Source organism: Gymnogyps californianus, unplaced genomic scaffold (genome assembly GCF_018139145.2).
Source record: "Gymnogyps californianus isolate 813 unplaced genomic scaffold, ASM1813914v2 HiC_scaffold_211, whole genome shotgun sequence".
NCBI classification, from domain to species: Eukaryota; Metazoa; Chordata; class Aves; order Accipitriformes; family Cathartidae; genus Gymnogyps; species Gymnogyps californianus.
Window position 1 is genome coordinate 41,841 of NW_026114092.1, and position 20,687 is coordinate 62,527.

Consider the following 20,687-nt stretch of genomic DNA (forward strand, 5'->3'; position numbering starts at 1 on the left):
ACTCTAAATGAATGTCTACATCCCAAATTCACAGATGGGTGAAACTGAAAGACAGCATCAGGCTGAGTTATGGGATTATTACAGCAGTCCAGTGAAAAGAGTTCTGGTGGAAATGCATAGTAGGCTGCTTTTCAAGGGCTGTCACCAATGGTGGGTATTCCCACAGACAAGGGAGAAGCTTCTGAGGAGGCATTATTTCCTCTTTACCCCCTCTCCAAAATATGTGAGATTGGAACTCCAGAAAATTTATTTCAGTTTTTATGCAGTCTACCTCCTCTGTGACTGGCATTGCACTTGTTCTCAGGTCTAAATCTGTGCTAGATTTGCTTCCATTATATGCTGATTCTCCATCTGAGCAACATGATCTTCTTGAAATACTTCATGGTGTTATTTTTTACAGTTACAAAACACATGGTGTTTATCATGCTGTTACTCATAGCAATGCATTCAACTATGTAAAAAAGCAGTAAGATAATGCTTCTCTTTCACAAAGATGGTGGGGAAAAAGTCACGGACAATTGTGAAGCCATAGAAAGGTTGCCCAGCAGAGAACATAGGCAGTCAGGATGCACATCAGGACCATAACAGTTTTTCTTCTGCATCGAAGCCTCTTTCTGATCTGTTCCGTCTGAAATCCTGGTACGGTTTTTAAACCAAAGCTCCCGAGAGATCCTGGCATAACACAAGGTCATCGTAATCACAGGTGCCGACAAATTCAATGCCAAAGATGAAGAGGAAGTATGATTTGTAGTACATCTGCTGGTCAACTGGCAAATTTGACCACAGAAAATTTTCTCCTGGTTTTTCACTATAAATAACACTGTTTCAGTAGCAAAGTATGCAGATGGATAGCTACAAGTATGGAGATGATCCAGACCACGGCAATTAAGAAGGTTGCTGTTTGATAATTCATGCGTGGTTTCAGTGGAAGGTGAACAATGGCCAGATACCTGGAACAGACAAACACATTCAAAATGAAGTCTGAAAACACTATCATAAGAACACACCTCAAAATACAAGTGAACAGAATTAGGCAGAAGGAAATTGCTCTCGTTCTTAAAGAGAGACTCTGACAAATTTGTCTATGAGGAGAGTTAAGAAAGTTTTCCAAAGTAGCAGCCTAGAGCTAAGTTCCTAAATCTAGGCAGAAACTCTGGAGTGAGTGGCTGAAGGGTTTGTTAGGACAGTGGGTACTTGGCAATCTGAAAATCTGAGCATACGTTAGGGTGTTCTGAGGATGGTTTTAAGACCTCAGTCTTAAACTCCCACCTGTTAACTAGGTCAAACTGAAAAAGTTGTAATTTTATATCACAAACTTTTTAACACAGATCACGTGTCTGGGAGTTAGGGAAAGACTGGAAGAGGAGAAAGAGAGGGCATATTCCTATTTACTGACAAATATGTTGCAGGACCTAGCACAATGTGCAGGTGATGTCGTATCCAGGACGTGCCATGATACAGCATCTGGAAATTCTCTTGGTGGACAGCACATGTTCAAGTGAAAGTTTGAAACATGCAGTATATACACCTAGTCAGGGCAAGGTAACAAAGACAAACATGTAGAAAACACGAAAATGTTTTCCCTAGGCAGAGAACTATTTAAATATGCTTTTTTTACCAAGAGGTCAAATATTACATAACAGTGTTTTTATTATTTTCTTGGTTATTCCATGGGGTGCCAAGAGCTGAAGCTGATGCTAATGAATGGTTACAGGTGAGCATGTTTTTCAAGCCACCAACAAAGGACTGTGTATCCCTTTTCTGCCCATGCAAATTTTTGTTCGTCTGCTGGAGGTGACTTGCTAATTAATCTTAAATACACTGTGTTAAGTAATGTGCCAAACCATAAAACCTGAGTTAGGTATTTGCACTCCTTATGACTGTAAAGCTTGCAAGTGTACTGCAGCGTTTCACAAAAGAATTGTGGGGAAATGGAAGTACAATTACTTGCAAGATCCATTAATTGCCCTCGATTCAGTTAAAAAAGGGCTAGGACCAAATGGCATTCACTCTGGGGTTTTTTGTTTGGTTGGAGTTCGGGGGGGTTGATTTTTTAAGAAGCTATAGATGTAAGAAGAGCTTTACATTAGAGTACCACTGTCCCAGAAAGATTTAGGATATTTCTGCTAAAAGGAGATTTTTATCAGAGACACTCCAGAGCTCCCAGTACAATTGTATTTAACACAAAGGATTGTTTCAAAAAGTGGAATTTCTCATTCATTCAGAGGCTTTTCTATCTGTATATATTCTATACATAGCATCCACAGGATATATTCATTCTAAAATAAAATGGAAAGTCAGTGGCACTTTTCATCAGCCAGATCTTGGAAGCAGATGAATTGTTCATCGCTCTTAATAGTGCAGGCTAGATGTCAAGGGACAGCAGAATTAGTCAGCCTCATTGTAGAGCTGATAAATGAATATTTTTTAGATCGGGTCCTGTAGAACAAGGTTGTAGGATAATGTATGTGTATGCATTCATAAGTATGCACATCCGCTCAGCAGAACATATTTGGCTTGATGTGGTAAATCTCTACAAGAGGCGTCAGGAGGGAGCTTTTGTGGTGGATTTCCTGATTGTCATTGCTTACCACGCTTGGGCCATTACTGCGGAGTGGTCTGCAGCACATGAACTGAGTTCAGATGAAACTGCCCTGGAAGACATACTCCAAGAGTGTACATAAATCACACCAGGTGCCATGGGCGTTCAGTCCAGGGGACCCAGCTAAAGCTAAACCTCCCAAAATATTTACAGCATGGACATTGGACCCTTTAGCACGAACTCTTGCTCTTCAGATCCTCCTCTTTCACACTGCATTATTTTCTAGTGTAGATGTGGCCTTAAAATATGTGAAATTCCTACGTTTCATGTGAATAGACATCAAGTAAGATGAAAGCCCTACCGAGGGAAATCCTGTGGGACAGGCTTACCCTCTCTACACAGGTGAGCCCTTTTAAATGATCTAAACATGGGAAGACTTTTGTTAGGAGCCTGTTCTTTTTAGAGACTGAAGTCAATGACCCACATGATATAACCAACGTGAATGGTTGATTGTTAAATGAACGAGGTTTCTCTCTGCTTACCAAGTCAAAAGTTTCACAAAAAAAAGACAGGGAAACCAGAACAGTGTTTCTTACAACAAACTTCAGTGATTAATCATTTCCAGGATTGTTTTTAAAGATGCCATGGAGAGATATGCTAGAAATCTTCTGATTTCTTAGCAGGCGTAAGGGCTCAATGACCCATGTTACTTCATCAACCTGGGATGCACTAGCAGAGCTTTCCAAGAAAATTTTTAGAAGTTGAAAAAGATAAGTAATAGAAAATGCATACATGATAGTGTTTAAGAAGCTTAACCTTGATTTCCTCAGCTGCTGTTCAAAGGTTATTTTGTTAGACACTTGTTAAGGATTTGTTTCATAGAAGCTGATTGTCCTTTCCTCCACACCAGGCCAAACATCTCTGAACTTCCCCAGAGTCTTTTCCACGCCTTCTGTTGACGTCAGTAAACAGCTGAAGCAGCTGCACACAAGCTCTATCTATACAACCATCAGCAGGGTTAACTGCTCCTGAGCTGTCTGTTGGATCAGGTACCAAAAACTATGCAACATTAGACTAGAGCATAAAATGGCACACGAGAAAAATTGGAAAAAAAGGGGAGGGGGGGTGAGAATCATACAATGTGTATATGCAGAGGGTATGCAGAGATGTGTATTGTGTTTGTACACAAAAGATGACTTGTTGTGATGGCCTTTCTGTAAAGTGTTTACTCTGCGGGTCTCTGGCTTTGTGTGTGTCAGTTGTGTCAGATTTATGTCAGCATGAAGCTGATCCTCAGCGCCTGAGTCCATCAGAGTCCGCGGTGCACGAGGCTAAGAGAATGGGAATCATAAGAAAGAATACAATTAAATTATATTGTTAAAATTGCTGGAGTGAGAGGCAGGCATAGAAATATCTCAGGACTGCAGCATAAAGCATGTAGTGTAGCAGGTGGATATCATTATGTTCTGCTTACCCCATTATGAAGGCTGTAGGAAAATCTCTGCTAAACTGGGTTGGTGTAGCATTTTATCATTTTCTGGACAGTGCCATAAATACAGGTGCCATAAATGACCTCTGGGTCTTTCCTGGCTTGCCACTGTGCCATCCTCAGAGAGGCATGTAAAGAGAGAGGAGAGTATGAGAGGAGAGTATTTTAATGGAGAGGAGAGTGCTGGCCACACTGATCCCTGAGCATCCACTTCTGGGTTGGAGCATCCAGCTAAGACCTCAGTACTATCAAATGGTTAATTTAATGATTGTTGGGTTTTCTCAGTATGGCACAACAGAGAATAAGAACCCTATTTTGCAGGCTAGACAGAAGTCTTGTCTTTTACTCTCTTTCACACCAAAACAAAAACTGGAAAAATACCTTAGAGGGGAGAAAGAAATATCCTGTAAGGCAATAACCCTGTTGGAGACTCACCTGCCAAATTCTGTGTCACCAGTCAACTATTTCTCTCGCTGAAGGGTATTACTTCACCGTTTATAGAAAAGATTAGACTCAGAAAAGCTGTGTAGGCCAGTAGTGAAGGTTCCTTAGATATGTATGGTTTGGATCAGGATTATATAGTGCTGATGAACACTCTGGGTGTTTCTGATTTGTCTCTCTCTTTCTCCTCTTTCCTTTATTTCATAAATCCTCTCCTACACTTGAATCAGGCGTATTTTATGAAAAAGAAATCATTTTAATAAATCAACATTCTTTTCACCTGAAAAGTTCAGTCAGGAAATTTCCACTGAGTTTTCTCTGGGGTAATGTCATGACCTCAATTGATTAGATTTTTATGAAACAAGATACCAGGTCTGTGTAGTACCTACCTTGACATCAGATCCTACAGAACAGCTGAGCATGTTAAAAAACCTGGAAATCTGGACAGCCAACCCCAGAAAGCTCTGGCCATCTCCTTGTGCAGTGATAGCACCCCACTTACTGTCAACAGCTATAGCCAGGAGAGCATTGGTAGAAACATAGAGGGAGACAGTCCGTAGGTAGTTGACTGAGGCACAGAGGACATGGCCGTGCTCCCAGGACAGCTGCCGCACCACGTAGTAGTCCATCTCAAAGGGGCAGCATACGATGGCCACAATGAAGTCTGAGATGGCCAGGTTGGCAATCAGCAGGTTGGTGAGGTTTCGCAGCTTCTTGTAGCGGGCGAGAGCAGCAATGAAGATGAAGTTGCCAATGCCACAGACCAGCATGATGCCAACCAGAGCCACCCCGATCACAATCTTGGCTGCAAAGAAGGTGCGGGTTTTGGTCATGTCATCTTCGCTGTCCAGTGGCAGGTCGTAATCACTGTAGCTGAAATTGAAGGAGAAGTTTTGCAAGGAGGTCAAATCCCCGTCATGGAGATTGTAGATTGCAGCAAAGTTGAGGTTGACGGACGGTAGCATTTGGGTTATGTTTAACTTGCTCCATGGCCATGTCTGTCTTCTTTTGACACATGTGGCTTGGCTGGCCCTCGGTTTCGTGTTAGAATTACCCAGGGTGGGCAGGCACGACTGTGGCAGGCAAGAGACCTCATCCAAAGTTTCCTTCTAAGCAGTGAGTCACCTTGTCTTTGTCCCCATGAGATTATAGAGCAACAGCCTCATTTGTCTCCTTCTGTGGGAACAAAAAGAGGAAAACATTTCCTGAGAGGAAATTACAGCAAAAATACTGTGATTGAGGGAAAGCAATAGCCACCTTATTGCCCCACAGCTCTATTGCTGGCTGTGCACAGTGGGAAGAAATACCCTGTGAAAGGATGCTTCTGTTATCATAAATCCCTTGAGTTGCATAATACACTGGTTGTTACACCCAGAAGTTTTATTTACCAACGATGAAATTTTGTTTTCAGTACACAGTGAAATGACAATATAGGAGTGTAAAATCCAGTTTAAACCTCCGCCAGCCTTCAAGCCCACAGTGCTGTCATCCCTGTGCAAGGTAAAAAAACTAAATGAAATGACATCTCAATTTGCTGAAAAGTATCTGATGTGCCTTTTGGACAAAGTTTTTGCTTTATGCTAGATGTCTCAGAGCAATGTGGTAGGTGAGAATGAAAGAACTGATGTTCTGGCTTCTAAATACATTTCTTAATTAAGTAAGAGTTGCCAAGACCCAAGAAAATAGCGAAGCCAGCACTTTCCTTTTTGGCAGCCATTAACTGAGTAGGGGGACCAAATTTTCAGCCAGCATAATCCATTATTGCTTCTCTCAAACCAGTGGAGCTCTGCCAATTTGCATAGACAAGATTTTGTCCCATGAACCAGCTTGTAGGGCTTTGCTGTGAAGGCAAATCTGCGGTTCACAGGGAGAGTGCTTCCACAAACAGGCTCTTGAGGGGAAAGGGAAAATCTTCCTTAAGCAAGACAAAGTGCCTTGAATTTTTGAAGACGGGGAGGACTGCTGGAAGACTCTTTGTACTGCTGGTTGTACGAAATGTTAAAAATTGATTTATTTTCCACACTGAGGAAAAAAGCTAATCTACTCCCTAATTTTGCCTCTACTCTGTATCAAAATGCTTAGAGGGCTGTCTTCTTGCATCTTCCCATGCCACATCTGGGAATCCTCACACCAGACTCCCAGCTGTCAGGACAGTCCCACCCCATCCCAGAAGAGAATCAGGGGCATTACCGCTTTTTCTGTTTTGAGACAGTAGGTCTTCAGGGTGTCAAATGCTATTGAACAATGTCCATCATGGCTACAAAGGACAATCTACATAGTGGAGCTGTTGCCCCCTTCTTTCCCTGGAACCACCCTCAGCCCCTGATGTACCAACATTTAAATTTCTGAGGGAAGCTCTCTTGTACAACTTCTGTCTCCACGTTGCTTTTCAAACTGAGAGTTGCAGAACAACAGAATAACAGAAAGCCAAAGCCTGAAACTAAATAACAGTTCAAACAATTGACTGCTTTACAAGGCATCCCCACAGCTGCCTGGACATGTGAACATTCATTTAAGAGAAGTACTAAATAAATACTTGGATGCAAAATCTGTATGTTGGTCAAAGCAAGGTGCAGTATCTGTTTCAGACAGGTTTCCCTGCAAAATACCAAGAGAGCGCTTAAAATAAATACAGACAACACAACCATCCACAAACTGACATAACACTATCAGCTAACTGTACCTGCAGTTGCTCTCATCTTCTTGGAGGTCTCAGGCACCCTGGGGATAGCCTCCAGGTTTCTCCCCTGCAAATGTGCTGCTGTCACTGGAGCAGAGAAAGGATCACTGAAGAGCAGCCAGAGGACTTTGCTGAATGATCATTTCTCTCCCAAGCAGATTTGCCTTGCTGCTCAGGGGAGGATGGCTGCTGTCTCTGTGCATGCATCTAAAGCCTTTTCTCAGTGGGAGGCACCTTGAAGCTGTCCATGCATTTCTGATTTTAAAGAGGCAGTGCAATACGGAGACAATAGAGCACAGCCTTTTTTTTTTTCCCCGCTTTAAACCCCCTGAATGCATTGAATTGGCAGAGCGGCTTTGTTACCAAGTCTGAGCATGGAAGGTGTAAAACCCCGGCTGGCACTTGCTCTTTGAGTTTTGTCTGTGCTGGGCAGCAGCTACCTACACCTGATGTGACACAGAAGAAAAAATATAAACTCCCAGTGGAGAGAAGGAGGAGGAAGGAGGCTGAACTACTTTCCCAGGGGCCTTTCTCTGTGGATCTCTCCCCGGCTATTGTCTTTAGGACTGCAGCTGTGGCAGCTCCTGCAGAAGGAGGGTCAAACGTTGAATAGCTGTAAATCAGAGGACTCCTGACAGCTTTCCTTGCCCTCTCATGGAATTAATCAGAGCAGAAAAGTGGCAGTGAATCCTTAAGGACTTAGTGTCCTTTGCTAATGCTGCCTCCTCGTTGCTTTGAAGCGCTCGCACCCCAGGGAGCAGTTCTCTTGCTTCCCAGTTCTCCAGAAGGAAAGGAAATGCACAGCAGATCCCCTGTCCTCTTCTGCACCTCCAGTCTTATTCACATTAGCTGACATTTTCCAAGATGCATAGTTGGGACACATTACGTAGTCCCAGTAGATGAGACCATAGGAGGCTGTAGAAGGTCATGAAGAGTGTAGAAGGTTTGCAGAAAACTTAAAATATGCGCCCTACAATGCACACTCACAAGACTTCGCTTTCGTGAGCTAGTGGGCACTTATCTCTGGAAGAAGGAGATAAGGAAAGAAATCTGTTAATGTGAAATATGTCTGGGGTAAAAGGGCCACTAATGTGACATTTCTTCCAGAAAACTTGTGGAAGGCCAGAGAGTCCCACTGTCTGGAGCCAGCAGACAGCGTTAAGAATTTCAGAGCAAATACTTTGCTTGGCTTTATTTTAACGGTCAGTGTAATAGGTGAAAGCCATGAAGGGATTTTTAAATATCCTGAAAGGGTGCAACCAAATGAACAATGAGGAAATCAGATACAGGTCACTTGTTGAATTCTGTCACAAAAAATGTAAATATAGTAAGTATGGGGAGAGGCAAAGTGAACTTATGGTGTGTACATCAGAACCACATCTCAAAGATCCCTAAAATGGGCCACATAAACCTTAAATGTCACTTAAGAAAAGCTAGTACACTAAAGGGAGCTCTTGCAAGCTTTACATTAGAAATGTGGATGATCTCTTTAAGACTTTGCTCAGCTGTCTCACATTAAGTTATCTAGTGAGTTAATCAAGCAACATGATGTCCAAATATTTATATTCCTTTAGGCCAAAACCTCAGCTGCTGCAGAACTGTCTACCCCCATTGACTCAAGGCAAGTTGACATTGGAGCCCCGATAACTACAACCCCTCCAGATCTGCACTTCATGCTCGGTACGTAGCTTCTGTACAGCAGTTGTTCATCTACTGTGCTCCAAGTAATTGTGCTGTATGTGTCAAGCTGTTTCTCAGAAAATACTAGTAATATTGTGAAATGATGTGATTTGCATGTGCTGTGCAAGGCAGTGCTTTGTAGTTGTTGAATAGAAGTCGTTGAATAGACAATGAAACCAGTGGTCCTGAGAGCTGCCCTTACAGCCAAATGGGCAGAGTGAAAGTTAAAAGGTGGGTCCAGAGCCTCATAACTGTCCTGGTAACCTGCCCCACTAGCAAGGGCTGGGGCAGTAGTGGAAGGACTCTAAAGCCATGGGGTATATGCAGGAGGATTTCCCAGCTGCAGATGCTGTGTAAGAAGTCCCAAGGGCTGCCTTCAAAAACTGTAGTCTCTTGTGACTGCTGGTGTAAATGTGCTGAAAGAGCTGCCCCCTGGGGCGGCCAGGCTGCGGTATGGCCCGGGCAGCCATCTTTTTGTGCACAGCTGGGATTTTCGTTGTCCCAGCATTGCCCAGCCCAGGGGCTTTGCAGTCTATAGGTCTCCTCTTCCTGGGAATGAGGCAGTGGGAGGCTTGCAGAGACTGAGAGATCCTTCTCCACAAGCCTGTATGTGATGTCCATTTATCACATGATTACACTCTATTACATTTTATTTCAAAGTCCCCATTATTTTGTAGAGCACATGATTCTGGTGTTGGATTTCTGCATAGGACAAGGTTTCTCCTTGATAGCATTTATTCGTGGTTCCCGATGGTGTCACAACATTTAACACAGCGTCACAATGCATTTCCTGAGACCAGTGTTACCAGTTTGACGAATTCAGGCTGAGAAAGAAAAGTTGATACTGAAAACTATCATGTAAACAATTTACATTCCTGTTTGTTTGGTTTTTTCATTATTAGCTCACAGTTTGAACAGGGAAATTATTTGGAGGCTAAATGATGCAAAAAAGATTGCAATGTAAAGTACTTGTTTAGAGACTTTCAAAATAATGAATTTCTAAAACTAGCATTTAGCCTGGGAACAGACCTAAGGACTCCGGCCTTCCATTTCAAAAGCAAACTCACCAGCTACTGTCTAATTCATAATTGCTAAATAAATTGGACTCTGAGCGAGGTAATTAATCCTAGGGGACTTACATGAGCTTTGCATAAAGTGTAGCTGGAGTTTTACAAAGGTTGCTAATACAAATCAGTTGGTGAAATGTGACAAAAGCATCAGACATCCTGTGATTTTCTGGAAAAACAAACAAAAGGTAGCAGCACACGTGGGTTACAACCATGTGTATTTCTGTTCAGTATTCCAACCAAACATTCAGCTTCGGGGCTTTACTAAATCTAAAAGTGTGTAACTGACATTAGTGTTCAAGAGGACACTAGACTTGCTTACATAAAGAGTTAGGTATATTTTTCTAATACATTAAAACATGGCTTGTGGTACTAGAGGAAAGTGACTTTTGGGTGGAGTTTGGCAAAAATGTCCACACAGGAGTAATCCCACCATACTCAGCTGTTCCAATGGTGACTTGGGCCGTGGAAAAGTCCTGAGAAGGAGAGGGCAGAGAAGTGTTTGACTTTATGAATGGATTATGTCATCATGTTACTTTCCTCTTACCCCCTTTTTCTGCTTCCTTACTGAGTGTATCACTTCTTGGCTTGGGAAAAGGGGCAAAGCATCTGAAGGAGCAGCAGAGCAGGCTGGCATCAACCATAGTGACACTCTGCAAAGATGGTTGTCAGCACTGTTGGAACAGCAGACGTGGCGCTTTCATCCAAAAGGTCTTTTCCTTTCAGAGCTACACAGGTTTCTGTGGACAGTGGCATTCAGGCAGATCTCATAGCCAAATGGCACAAGGTTTAGCAGAGCTGCACAGAGCTCACTTAATGTGCAAGGTGACCTACGGGCAATCAGCAACTTTCTTCCAAGTAGAAGCTCCTTTCTTTTTACTTGTCTCTTTTTTTCACTTTTTAATTCTCTTCCAGTGTATTTCCTGTTTTCTTCATCTGTGTTCATCATTTTGTGATTGTGTAAGAAAATTGTGTTTATTTTGCTCAGCTCAGCTTAGCATGGCAATCTTCTGTGAGAAGCACACCCCCTGTCCTCAACAATAGTCTATGAAATACGTAGAAATAGCTATAAGAAGTTTATATTCCTAGCTGGCACCTATCACCCCTTACTGGAGAAGCCCATCTTACCTAAAGCAAAAATGACAGTATTTGGTGCCGTGCGGGAAGCAAGGACCAGCCCAGAGACCGTGCACAAGTTTTGGTGCCACAGTAGTATGACATGAATGACCACCAAAAAAACCCCTTAATCTTTAAACATTCAACGTTTTGTTTCATTATTAAATATTAATTTTATTTTCCTTTTCTTTTGGATGTGTGTGTTAGGCTTTGTGGGTTTTTTAACCTGGCCTGCCTTAGAGCAAATGCCTTTTACCACAAACCCTTCTCTTGAGCAGAAGGCCTCTGAAAGGCAAATGTTAAGTGCTTTTCTCCCCAAATCCTGCCAGGGCACATCATAGATCGGTGGATACTAATGTGCCAGCTGTGGGCCGTGGCAGCGTGCAGCAATGTATCTCCTTGCTGTGACAGTAAGGCAGAAGATCGCTGAGACAGCCTCCTTTGCCCTGCTCACTTACCAGCTCCTTCTCTGCTAAGACCTTCCCTGTCACAGTAGTCCCAGTCAGCTCTTCTGCTTAATTTTAGACTAAGACTATCAAACCCATTTCCAGAGATTCCTGAAAGCCACATCTGTTCTGTGCCAGATATATGAAGAGCAAAGATCAGTGCTCGGAAACTTTTTGCCAATTGGAGATAAAGATCAGTTTAGTCAGTTGAAATGTTCTGGTTGATATTGGCCTCTAACGAATGTTACTGCAATTACTTGGAATTTCTAGGAATGCCTTTTCAAAAAAACTGAGATTTTACCTGAAATTGGAAATTTTCCTCTGCTTCTGCTTGTGCCCGTTGTACAAAAGAATACTTACTAGGCAAGGTTTACAATTGCAGAAGGCAGACAGTTTTTCTTTATTTCTGAACATTGTTCTATGAGAATTAAGATGAAATAATATATAGCTCATATAGAACAACATTTTGGAAAGAGATCTCAGGATTATCATCTAATCAATACTACTGTTCCTGGGCTGCATTGCATAGACCCAAATAATTTATGGCTTTTCCTGGCCTGTTGTGAAATTTTGTAATGTCTCATGTCTTCTGTATGAGACTATTAGATGTTTCTTAGCTGCCAGATAGCACTTTAATGGTCTGCTTTAAATTCCTCATTTTAATATCTCTGATCCAGATCTGAAGTCTGCATCTGGCCTCTTCCTCAAGAACTGGATTACTCATACCCCATATTCAAAAGCCTTTGATTTAGAAACATCTAAAAGGAGCTTAATATGTATTTGTCAGCTTGTTGCTCCTTTGGATTTTCAGAGGCAGTCTTGTTTATTTTGGATCTTACTCAAAGATACACTTAGTGCATCTTCCTTTCATGGTGCTATGAGCTGCAGAATGCTTTTGGAAATGAAGCAGCTTTTTAATTGAAGTGTCTCGAGTAGGAGATATATCCTTCCGAAAACCTGCGACTTCTTTGGAGGTCTGAGTAGGGAGAAGTTGGATGCTGCATTTCTTAAAAAATTTAACCTTCATCCATTACAGCTACAGTCTCAAATTTAAGCTAAATTGTCAGCGCTTTCATTTGCCATTACTATTCTCTGTTGACAAAGCCCTTTGATTTGTATATCACCTCTTCAGCATCTTCCTTTTTCTGCTCCTTTTGCTCAGTGAACATTACTTTCTGTCATTTGCCACAGACAGAATCCTGCTCCTTCGTGCTCCCCATTTGAATATTGTGGTGGTTTTGCCATTGCCATTTGTCACTGGCAATTTGGCATTTCACCCTGTTTTTCTATGGCAGACAGAATGATTCCAAGAATTTCCCGCTGCAGTTCCCATAATCCCACTTCTACCTAAAAGTCACCCTCCTTTTCCTTGTTTCTACCATCTCAGCATAAACAGATACGTACAGACCAGAGCATGTCACTACGAAGCACTTATATGTCAAGCAGTGTGAGTTGTGGAGGTCTGGCTTGCTTAAGCACATGCAGAGAGGGTCCTATCTACTCCAGGTCCCCAGCTTCTGCCCGTAGCAAGACATGAAGTATTTAAAGCTCATGCCCCATTCTGCCGCCTGAGTCATTTTTCGGTACTTCATTAAAAGTTAATAGTTCTTTTTTTCCTCACAAGTTATTTGAGATTTAAAGGGCTCTCAGAGTTCAGTATCACTGTGAGAAAGGGATTAATATACTGTGAAAGCCTTATTGCAGGTAACCTATGCTGGTTATTTCTGCACACACTTGAAATGAATTCTAACCCAACAGAATAATGCCTAATGGTAGTTTCATTTGAAGCTACTCAGAGTGTGAAACCACAGTCTTGGTGTCAGGATGAGTCATGAAAAGCTGCTATCACACCTTATTTCTGACTTTAAAAAAGGTTTTGTGGTTCTTCCAATGTGGTGTTGAAACTGCAGGGCCAAATCAGCCTTCTTCTCGTGATATTTTTGAAGTCTGAGAGTAGCACTGTAGAAGTGGCTGCTCTGACAGGAGATGAAAGGTATGTCCGTGCTCCCCAAACTAGGTGGAGGTGAGGCAAATTCATCCCTGAAGGTGCACATCCATGTTTTGGGATGATGGCTCTGCCCCCCTGGCCACCCCAGGGCTGACTGCTGTGTGCATAGCTGGGAGTGTGATGGAGCATGCGTACTGCTGCCTGTCCATGGCTCTGTGGGGATACAGATGATCGGGGTTAGGGTTAAAAGGAGACGGATTCTGGTTTGTCTGAGAGAGTCAGCTCAGGGCCACGAATGTCAGAGCCAAGGGCTCAGCACCTCCCTTCCTGGTGCAATGTATAAATGGATTTAAAGACTGTGGGACAGGGGTGACAAAACCCCCACGCTTAGAAAGGAACCTCTTTGCTATTTGGTGCTGGCAGGGAGGCAAACCTGCCCTTCTCTCTGCTGGTGGTCGCAATGATCCTGACAGGAAGACTGTTGCCCATGGAACAGTTAGTGATCCACAAACCAGTTAACCTGTGTGAGCATCGACTGTGCTGTGCTGCCCTGTGCCCCATGTATAACTTGGCTTTCATGCCTGTGTGTGCTGTGCATATCCCCTCCTGCAAAATAATCTTAGTTGGCCGATTGTAACAAAGGAGCCTGTGGGCAGCTTCCTCTCAGTACTGGCAATTATACCACCTGGGTGTCCTTGTCTTTAACTAAAAGTGCAGGGACAAGTTCTCATGTAAACTTCCTTTTTGTTTGATAGTAGGAATGATGAACAGAAGTGTTTTCTTTTCAGAAAATCCTGTTCAAGCTCAAAAGACCATAGTGGGGTAACCTTTCTACGGATGGCATCACCATGGTGTACTGCACCATGGTTAGAGATCCATTCAATACCACACAGCTCAGGGATCCCACCGTCTGAAGGGAGGTAAGATTATCTATACTATCCTCTTTGTAGTGTTAGCTCTAATGAATGGCATTTTAGGTGATAATTCACAAAGCCTGAGTGTCTTGCTTACTGGGATCACAACAAATTAGCACCTCCTGGTTCGAAACAGTGGTGGTCTGCTTTTCACGGAATACTTAGAAATGATGTGGAAAATTAGAGGCAATAGGAGAATGTTGCATGGCTACAGCTGTGTGGGAAGGGGCAGCCCTCAGTTCCAGAATTACAAGTCCTTGAGGAATAAAATGTAAGCTAAGTCCCGCTATTGCTTATATTTGGTAGAGAACAAAATTTGCAGGGAATGGTATTGCCCTTTTGAAATCAAACCCCATTAATTGTAAACATCTTAAAAGACCACTGTACAGGGGCTATGACACAGTCACATCGCCACAAAACTAACTCGGAAGAATGGGCTATTCAGCCAAAACTGGCATCTCTCGGCTTCATGGATTAATCAGCTAGAATGCAATCTCTAGAATTTTTTTAGGAAGAAATTTAGGTGTTCAGAAGTCGTTTGAGCCTCTTGACTACTGATACCAAAGTAAATTGGTAGGAGCACACTGTGAAAAATATCATCCCGTGGCATATAACGCACAAAGGCCAGCATAGTGGATCTAATGCTGTTTGTGAATCAGAGCACAATTTAGCTGCTGTGAGATACCCTTTGGAGGAGTTTCTGTCCATGTGACTGTAGAGGGAGGCAGGGGAGATAAGCCCTTCCAGACTGGTACGTTAGCTCCTGGGCTGGGGGCTGTAGCAGGATGGCCTGCTGATGGGCAGCCTGCTCTTTCCCACAGTATTCTTCTCAGCAAACTTTTATTTAAATGAGCTTGAAATTTTAAGCCCAAAGTTTTCCCAGAAGAAATATTTAATATAAGCTCAGCTGGCCTTTTCAAATGAAATTATTAACCAATTTTTTGTTATTAGCCACCAGGAAGCACACCTGTAAAGACACTTTTAACTATATAAAAATTCACAGTTTTCCAGTACCCTAATTTATGTAATTTTGCTGCAGGGAGTTCATTTTGAAGAGAAAAGGATGACATTGGATATTTGAGTACCATTCAGAAGGGTTTTTAAGGCTCATTTCCCTTTCAGACTTACTAACCCTCGCTCAAATCATTGTCAGATTCTTTTCTGTCCAGTATCTGAAACATTACCTTACCACTGGAGGTTTCTACCTTACTATATTCTGCCTTTTGCTGCTTTTAGAGCTAGCTGCGTATTCCAGGTCTGTAGCTCCCTGTTGAACCTGACACAGCCTTTAGCCAAAGATAAATACAATGAAAGAAAGATGATGAAAAGTTGCCTCCTCCCAACTACACAGGGACATTAAGCAGTGCTCTTTCTGCCAGAGCAAATGGATTTCCCTGGGCTTTCTGCATTGGTTTCCTGGGCAGAGGAACATTTTTGGCTTGTGTTTTTATTCTGTTTGGCCGATTGACTTAAGAGGTCATTTGCTAAAGCCCACAGAAACCTAGACCATGTATAAATTTATTTCAGCGCACTTAGTGAGAAAAGCGCAGACATGATGGTGTGAAACATGGCATGAAGGGGACCTTTGGGAGGCCAGGAGCCTACTTCTGTCCCCTGCTAAGGAAGAGCAATTTCAAAGTACACTTTGAAAGTCAAAGGACCAGTGCTCCCCAGAATACTTCAACTACCTGTTGTCTTCAGGGTATGCCTTTTTTTACAGTGAGACTTGGCATCCTCCAGCCCCATCTAGTGTAGACCTGACTAAAGAGATTAAGTCAGGAAGTCTAACATCAGTCAGATGGCGGTGTGCCAGTCTGCTCCTATGAATGGAAGCTCCTCCTCAGCTGCGTTTGTACCAGCCATAGGAAAGTCTGTAGATATGGCTGACAAGTCAGCAGGAGATACACAAGAAAATATTGAGAACCCTCAGCTATACCAATAACAGGTCCTAAAGCCAGTGCCACTTCTTATACATTGGGGCTATTCAGAACAAAACCGCCCTAAAATAATTTTGATCGTTTTAAGGGTTGTTGCAGGAGTGCTTTAGATTTCCTTCCTCTACTTGCATTGCTCTGCATTGCTCTAGCACTGTTTTTTTTCCTGAAGCATTACTAATATGAAGAGAAATATCAGACTCCTGCTGAGCTCTGGTACACAGGTCCTCTTGCCTGAGGCAGCCCTTCTGCTGGTTTTTTAAAGAAAGTCTCCTGATGCTGGTGGGGTGATCTAAGGCTTGAGCCTTGATGCTGACAGGCAAGAGTCTTAAACAAATTCTGCAATTAAAATGGCAGCCAACACAAATTGCCAGTCATTAAAAACAATGCTTCTCTGCTTCATAAAGGTGAACTATTGAAAAAGATCTAATCGGAAAAGATTAAAAATTAATCACATTAATTGGATTGCCTGGGATTGCTCAGAGATGATAAACCTCTCCAAAAGTCACACAGGCAGACAAACAAGTTACTGCTGAGCTGGGGGGGCAGAGGGAGGTGGAACAGGACTCTTCTGTTGTAAGTGCTCTCTGGATGCTGTGGCACCATGATAAGTCTGCTGTAGTTAACTTTATATTATGAAATGATATATTTGAAATGACATTGAAGCCCTCACTGTCTGTCAATGCCTGCTTCACTCCACTACCAAAGGAAGTAACAAGATCTGTGTTTAAAAAATTGACGCGATTTAAAATTTAAAAAAAATTGTTTCTACTCTTGTCCAGCAAATAGCACACAATGGATTTCAAGAATGACTCAGATGTTCTTCATGAGATTATGATGTGACCTAACACGTAAAGGGGAAAAAACCTCCAAACCCATGAATTCCCTGTAAGTTTCTGCAAGTTGTCAATACTGGATCAAACATTTCTGTTTATCTCCTGAAGGTCAAATTTTACTTTTAATGTGATGATACCTCTTAGTTCCTGACAGATCATTTCCGTGAATCGGATGGAATCAGGGTTAATAGAGCCTATGGGACTGTATACAAATGGCTGAAAAATTCCACTCCTCCACCCTCCAGCATACATCAAGTATGAATCTCCCACAGTACCAAATTCAGTATTCAGGTATGCGTAACTTTTAAAGGTTATCTTATCTTTCTCATTCATTTGGTGGGTAGAAATGATGAATGATGGGAAACCTTGTATTTCTCATTCTCTCTTTGTTAGGGTAAACTACTAGGCCAAGATTTCTCAGAGCAGATGGTGATGTTGATCACTTTAAGCTTCAGGGTGGGCAAACAAACACACTTTGTAGGGTCCTCCTACTGCTCTAAGCATAAATCTGCTCTCTCTGGAAGAAAAAAAAAAATCACATCTTTAAATTGAGCTTCTAAAAAAGACACAATGAAAAATCCCAATTCTTGCAAACGTTGGTTCCATAAACTCAGTATCAGGGCTCTGTAGGCACTAATTGCTCTTAATAACCCTGATAAACCTCACCTGGAGCCTCCACCCACACCCCTGCCCAGGGCCCAATTTCAGGTCAGCCCTGGGCCCGCCCCTGCCCCAGGCACACTGTAGCTGTGCTTGTCTGCCATTTTGTCTCTGGGCCTCTCTCCCGGATGGACCTTAGATTTATATTGCAGCCTTGCTTCAGGATCTCTCTCTTCCTGCTCTGGATGGACCTTGTAGTTTTTGTCTGGAAAATCACCCTCACTGAAATATTTGCTTTGGGAGCGTGGTTTGGAAATGTGGATTTTATTTTGATTCTGTGATCTGCAGGCTCAAGAAGGATTCAGGTACTTCTTAGTTTCAAAGCAGTTTCTTATCCTCTGTGGTCTGATGTATACAATGTATAAGCAAATGTGAAGTCACATATGTGTGCTGGGTTTAGGAACGGTATTAGAATAGGCAGGTAACGACACTCTCATGGAAGAATTGTGATGCTTGGAAAAGAATAGTTTATTTTTGAGATAAATATGAGAAAAAACCATTACTAAATCTTAAAGGAAGCTCAGTAAAGCACACTTACTTGATGTTATTGTAATCTGGCATGTAATTTTGCTGTGAGGCAAAAATTCCTCCCAAATCAATTCCAAAGTCTGCACAACAAAGAGAGAAAGTTTTACAAAAATATGCCGCTGCATGTCTTGATGTATGAATCAAATAGCTGGCCAAGGGCAGGGAACAGAGATGTCCATGCTGTTAGTATTAGAATTTAAAGTCACAGAAAATGATGTAGGCTCCATCAAAATTGTATTTCCAATAATCTCTGTGTTCTTATATGTGAAGTTTGGGACTGGAATTTTAGGAAGAAGTTTTGGGTTTTTTTGACTTGGCTATTGACTTAGTGGGTAGCTGTGGTTAACTTGCACACTTCCTTCCTTTCTCACTGTGAAATGAAAGGATAATACCAGTTGTTTTCTGAAAAAATGTTTTGATACCTGAAGATGACAAGCACCACGTAAGGCAGTCATATTATCATTTAGATCATGAGGAATTACTGATTATAGCTTCACAGTTAACAGGTCTGAACACCTGAAAAATCTTTAGAATTCATCTAACTGCATAATTCCCTCCTACCCGTGCTGCAGGAGTCAGCTGGTTTGTGCTCACTCTTGTTTTACAGGTCTGTTGGAAGTAGTTCTCCAGGTGTCTAAGGATGCACAGGTGTTTGCAAACTGTGGAAGCTGCCACAGTAAATTTGTAGTTAAAGGAATATGCCCCAGTAATGTCCCCTGCAATACAAGCAGCCCTTTGCGGTTTTCTGAAATGAGCAGGAGTAGCCTCTTGCTACAGATGTTAGGAGTGATGTTCACATTTCTTTATGGGAAATCACTGATTGGAGTATAGAACAAATATTTCCAAGTGTCCAGTGTGGACACTTGGAGCTGTTGTTCTTACATTTCTTGGGTGGAATATTTACTAAGTAATTTTTTTGTTTGTTTATTAAACGTTACTGTGAAAACTGTAAAATAAGGTCCTGAATCTTTTAAGTCATATGTTGACATTACTTTATACTTGAGTAGGTATTTCCAGATATGGAGATATATCTGTATGTGTACGTGTTGTGTATACATATATATACTTACTGTGGTGGTACAGTTGTTAATATTTAAGATTGAGAGGTCTGTCTAAGAAGTTGTCTTTACTAAAAGAACATTCCTGTCCACTAAAAGCTAACAGTCTGTGATTGTTTCCAAGTCCCCACTTCTGAGCTAAGATAATACTGAGCGTGCTGCTCCTGTGGGCTCCACCAAGAGCCATCTCTCCATATTGTCATGTTATTTACTGTTTGATTCCTTAGAATTGTGGCAGTTAGCAAGCTACTTAAGGATACCTGGCTTTTTTAACACTGAAATGATTGGTTTTGCTCACCTCTTTCCTTCTTTCTGAAACAGTATATATGTTGGTTCTCTGCAATCACTTGGCAGAGAATAGGGGAGCAGAGGGAGATGCTTTCTGAATGTTCTCTAACTGGTCACCATTAAGAAAACTTCTCTCTGACCTGCTCTAAATTGTACTTGCATTACTATGCAGTTGAATCCTCAGATTCTCCAACAATACATACTCATACATGCCGTGTGTGTGTCTGTGTATATATGTATAATTCCTGTAAATAAGAGGAGGTAAGGTCTAGCATGGTTGGGTTATATTTCTAGTATGTTGCTGCTGTATTCCTATTAAGTCTATTGTAGGTAATACATTTACATTTCTCTTTGAGGAAGGAGCGCTTGTTCTTTATTGTTTGCAAGTTCAGGGCTTAGAGTGTAACTGAGCCTGACCAGTTTGCATTTGGGAGGTGGCAGTAGCAACAATAATGTGCATCCTTACATAATTGTATTACAAGTCTGTGGCTGTGGAGAAAAATAAGGGAGGTCTGAACAACTCTTAGTCTGGTGTGGACACAACTGATGAGCGATTGGCTTACATTACCCACAGGAAAGAACAGTTGGCCTAAAAAGCAATGACTTCTGTGAAACGGGGTCAGATTTGGCAATGCATAGAAGTGGGTAGCATTCAAATACGTTTTTTGGATTCCTGGAATATCACAAAGGGAGGTATTGATTCTTGGGTGATATGCTGAATCAGACCAACATTGACCAACGTATGAATCTGTCTATAAACTGTTAGTTCAGCAAATGTTGGATCGTACTGGGAGCTAGCATTTAAATTGATTTAACATTTTTTTCCTAATAGTTTGGCACCACAGCAGCCAGAAATGTCTCAGCACTTGTTCTTCTAAAATACTTTGCCTGGGATAACAACGCACATTATTCTGTCCTTGAGATTGAATTCAGTTCCCACAATAAACAGAAGCAACTGCTTTTTCTTTTGAAAGACTGTGGAAGGAAATTTGCAGAAGCTGTTTTCTTTAAGTTCTTCATGGTCCTTCAAAGCTTCAGATTATGTTTTCTATGAAATAGC

The 20,687-nt window shown here is 41.9% G+C and overlaps 1 pseudogene; it reads right to left on the bottom strand.

The window, feature by feature from the left end:
• Positions 1–207: 207 nt before the first annotated feature.
• LOC127028137 (prokineticin receptor 2-like) lies at positions 208–5,471 on the bottom strand (annotated as a pseudogene).
• Positions 5,472–20,687: the final 15,216 nt, after the last annotated feature.